General features: G+C 39.6%; 1 protein-coding gene across 3 annotated transcripts in view; it reads right to left on the bottom strand.

Annotated features, from left to right (window-relative positions):
- LOC106870828 (uncharacterized) overlaps positions 1-5,089 on the bottom strand; it is a 283,987-nt gene that overhangs the window by 194,429 nt on the left and 84,469 nt on the right. The gene's annotated exons all lie outside the window — the stretch shown is intronic.

Raw genomic sequence — 5,089 nt, 5'->3', positions numbered from 1 at the left:
ACACACACACACACACACACACACACACACACACACACACACACACACACACACACACATATCAGAGAGAATACAAATGCACACTCAGTCAGAATCAAGCACTCACACACAGGTGGAAACTATAGCATATATTCACACGCCGCGCAATGACGCACTCACACACACACACACACATCAATAGATTGTAACAAACATGTATAAACCGCGAAACATGCATTTTATGTTTTCCAAACTCATGTATAGTGTGCACACACATATTAATGAAAACACACAAAATGAAACAATAGTTAACTCTTTAGTGTAATCCTTATTTGTTCGCATAATTTTGAATTAATCATGCATTATTCTTTAGCTTTGAGATTTTGATGACGTGATTGTTTATTATTAGAATGACATTACTGGGTAGGTGTGACAGCTCAGAGATGGCTGGTTTGAACATAAAACAGGTAGAATATCTTTGCCAGATGTGGTAGGTTTAAATACTAAAAGGTTAAGCACATACAACCTGACAAACATACAAAGAAATACCGCCCGCCGAAGCTTCAAATACATTAACGATACCTCTTCCCACAACCATAATTGCGCCTTCTTTTCCTTGTTTGTGTTATTTATCTTCCTGTTTGTCGTTGCTGTGCTTGTGAGGTAAGCTGTAAGTAGTCTACACTCTAGATGAGATTGAGAGGTCTGAAAATGATGTCACTTCAATGGGTAAAGTTGTGCACAAACTCCTACATACATACATACATACATACATACATACATGCGTATATGTACGTATATATATACATATATATATACATATATGTGTGACTGTGTGCATGTGTTTGTTTGTGTGTATGTGTGTGTGTATTTGTGTGTGTGTGTGTGTGTGTGTGTGTGTGTGTGTGTAGTCAGAGAAAGACAAAAGAAAGTGAAAGAAGGGGATAAAGAAAGCATCTTCCTTCATTGTCTCGAAGTAAATTTTGCTATCGTCGTGTATTTATAGACCACTCCTAGATATGTAAACAATGGTGGAAGATCTTGTGTCCTGATAATCTTCTCAATTGCATATCAGAAACCACATTTTTCAATATAGCCGCTATTTAACTGTGTGATTTGCGAGAATTTGACTGCTTTCTTCTGCAGGTTGAATTACTACTGAATTATTATGGGCTTTAGTGAACCCTCAGCAACATGATGATAAAAGTGATTGGTGTTTACAAAAAACTAAGATGCACCTGTTCAGTTATTATATGAGTACATAGATTTCAGAGAAAAGTGTAAAAATGTACATAATCACAACAAACCAGTTGTATTTTTAACTATTTTTTTTTGAAATTTGAAACGAATTCTTTTCTCCTACCCCTTACTTTGCGTATTTTTGGAATACATTAGCAAAATATTCTTGCTTTTTTTTTCGCATATATACAGTGATACCTCGATGGGGCGGGGAGAAGGAGGAGGATTACTGCCTAGAAGGAGGTTCTCCTTCCATTAAGACTTCAGGAAGAACAATTTCTGAAGTTTTTCTCTCATTTCGCTTATTTTAGGCTTTTTGGACACATTTTCTTCACTTTTTACACTTGCAGGTCGTTTCATTAGAAACATATCAAGAGAAGTTTGCTTTTTCCTACTTCTCAAAATGCTACGGAAATGGGCCAGAGCAAAAAGTTATTAAATAAAACAGCTGCATGACCTGTAGTTACTTTTGCAGGATGATATTTTTCTACAAATTCAGAAACATACTGTCACTTTGCCAACACTGCCTTTATGTCACTCGTAGAGATAGCATTCTCCACTACGTTATCCTCCTCGGGGGAACCAATCTTTTCCACCGCATCCAAATACTGCTGCTCCAAAAGTTGCAGGAGTTCATCTGTCATCAGCTCCTCTGAGTGTTCCTCGATGAGATCGTTAATGTCCTCATCCTCAACCTCGATGCCCATGGACTTGTAAGGTATGCTATCTCCGCGACTACAGGTGTCTCAAATTCAAACCCCTCGAAGCTTCTTTCGGATACGCAGTCAGGCCAGAGTTTCTTCCATGCAGAATTCAGCGTTCTCCTCGTTACAACTTGCCAGGCCATATCGATGATTTTCAGGCAGTTTACAATGTTGTAGTGCTCCTTTCAAAACTCATGAGTGGTTAGATTTGTATTTTCGGTGACTTCAAAGCACCAACGAAATAGGTGTCTAGTGTACAATTCTTAAAATCAGAAATCACCTTTTGGTCCATGGGCTGCAAGACAGAGGTGGTGTGGCGTGAAAGGTGCAGAACTTTTATAAATTTAAATTCGTCCAAGATATCATCTTCGAGGTTAGGAGCGTGAGCAGCAGCATTGTCGAGGATGAGGAGGGCCTTGGGAGGAAGATCATTCTCCAGAAGGTACTTTTTCACTGCTGGTCCGAAGACAAGGTTGACCCACTCGGAGAAGAATTGCCTGGTGACCCAGGTCTTAATGTTTGCCCTCCACATGAACTGCAGCTTCTTCAGGATTTTGGGTTTTCGGAATGGTAGACGAGGAGCGGCTTAATCTTCAAGTCTCCCCTCGCATTGGCACCAAGGACGAGAGTTAGACTATCTTTCATAGGCTTGTGGCCTGCATTTTCTTCTCCACTGCAGTTATGTAGGTTCTTCTGGTCATTTTTTTTTCAAAAAAGGCCAGTTCATCACAGTTGAATACCTGTTATGCGATATACCTCTCATTTGCGATGAACTTACGGAATTCACGCGCGAAATCCTCAGTTGGCTTCGTGTCAGAACTCGCTGCTTCCTCATATCCGACGACGCTATGAACACCAGTCCTCTTCTTGAAATTATCAGACCAGCCGCGACTTGCCTTAAATGCGTCAGTTGATGTCTCCTCCGTCGATGTTCCAGGGTTCTGCTTCAGCAGATCCCCATACAGCGCTCGTGCTTTCTAGCAGATGATGGTCTCCGTGATCGTATCTCTTGCGAGTTGCTTCTCGTTCATCCACAGGAGAAGTAATTTTTCCATCCTTTTCAGCTCCGGTCGTATTGACATGCTATGCCCACTACATGCACTCCTCTCTCATATTTATCAAAGATTTCCTTCTTCAACTTTATCAAAATCAGCTTTTTCTTCTTCTCAGCACTATCCTTTGCACTAACTTTCTTAGGACCCATGGCTAACACAACTAATTATTATACAATGATAGCAAAAAATGTACAAAAACTAAACAAAAAACACCGGGAAAAACACAATAGGGATGCTGTCACGAGATAAACACGTGAACTGAGCGAGCGGAGACAGCGCCTGTTGGGAGAGCGTGTGCGAGCTCAGCGCCGACTAGCGGTCGCTTGCATGAATCTCGTTCATACTGCGGATTTTCAGTCGTACATCAAGACAAAAATTCGCATGAGTCTCGGCGCTCGTACAGAAAATTACCCGTGCAATGGGGCACTCGTACTGAAGTTCTACTGTATATATATATATATACTGATAACTAGATAGATAGATAGATAGATAGCTATGGATATATATATACCGTATTTGATGGCCTGTAAGGTGCACCTTTTTTGCTCAAAATGGCTTTAAAATCCCCCTGCGTCTAATGCACTCAATGTGGGCTCAAAACTCGCTCAAAATGGTATTTATGTTTACAAAACGTGTGCTCCCATCTGTTGGTGAATAATCGCCTACGGTATGTTTATATCGAATGTGGATGCAATAGATTACTTATAATTGCCGGTAATAACATAAAGTTATATAGGTAAGAGAAGGAATTAAAACTTTATCTTAGTGGTGATTTATTTTAGAAAAGTGTAGCGTAGGTTAGGGTGCGTCCTATGCACTCGTGCGTCTTATAGACCATCAAATATAGTACATACATACATATCCGGCCATTAAGAATTTTGAACTGAAAGTTTATTTTACTTAATCTCAACAAGAATCAATGCAGTTAATCAAAGTATGCACCTAAATTATCAACACAATTTTGCCATTTTATCAATAGCTTATTTATGCCGGCAGCGACGAATTCTGGAGATCAAGAGGTGATGAAAGCGGTTTTCACAACCTCTTCAGATTTGAAGTTTTTTTCCTTGCAAAAAGTTGTCTAATGCCTGGAAAATGTGATAGTTAGTTGGTGCAAGGATTGGTGAATATGATGGATGACAGAATACTTCCAAGTTCAGTTCCTATAAATTGAGTAGCGTTCTTTGTGCAACATGTGGTCGAGTATTGTTTTGCAAGAGAATTGACCTGTCTCTATTGACCAATCTCGGTTGCTTAATTGCAAGTTCACTCATCATTTCATCCAATTGGCTGATGTATACAACCACTGTAATTGACTTAGCAGGTCTCATGAAGCTGTAGTGGATGACACCAGCGCTGGACCACCAAACAGACACCATTAGATTTTTTGGTGAATATTCTTTTATGGATTGTGTTTTGGCACTTCGTCTCTATCCAACCACCGTGCAGAACACTTGCTATTGTTGAAAGGAATCTATTTTTCATCACACGTAACAATACGATGCAAAAATGGTTCGCTTTTATGCTGTGACTGCAAGACGTATCATTTGATATTCGTTCAGTTCGTGTGGTACCCACTTGTCCAGCTTCTTTAACTTGCCGGTTTGTTTCAGATGGTCCAATACAGTTGGAATCGAAACATTAAACCTTGCTGCTAACTCACACGTAGTTTGAGATGTATCTGCTTCCACTACAGTTTATAGTTCATCATTATCCACCCTGGTCTCGAGTCTATCATGGGGCTGATTTTCAAGTGTAAAGTCACCGGACCGGAACTTCTCAAACCATCGACATGCAGTCATACAGTGCACTCATACGCCCCATCTTCACCAAGCACCTCATTGATGTTTCGAGCTATCTGAGAAGAATTGGTTCCACGACGGAACACATATTCATAAACAGTACACATTTTTGATCTATCCATGGGTTCACAAAAATTGATTTACAAGAGAACACTCACAATATAATCAGACACAATGAATTACATTTCGAAAAGTAATGATGTAACTCTTCAACGTTGTAAAACAAATAATTGTCAGGAGTTAAGGACTGTTAAACTTGGTGCATAAGAAAATCGAACATTTCATTCTTAATGAACTGATATATATATAT

The sequence above is a fragment of the Octopus bimaculoides genome, chromosome 1, assembly GCF_001194135.2.
Source record: "Octopus bimaculoides isolate UCB-OBI-ISO-001 chromosome 1, ASM119413v2, whole genome shotgun sequence".
Taxonomy (NCBI): domain Eukaryota; kingdom Metazoa; phylum Mollusca; class Cephalopoda; order Octopoda; family Octopodidae; genus Octopus; species Octopus bimaculoides.
This window is presented reverse-complemented; position numbering and strand designations above follow the sequence as displayed.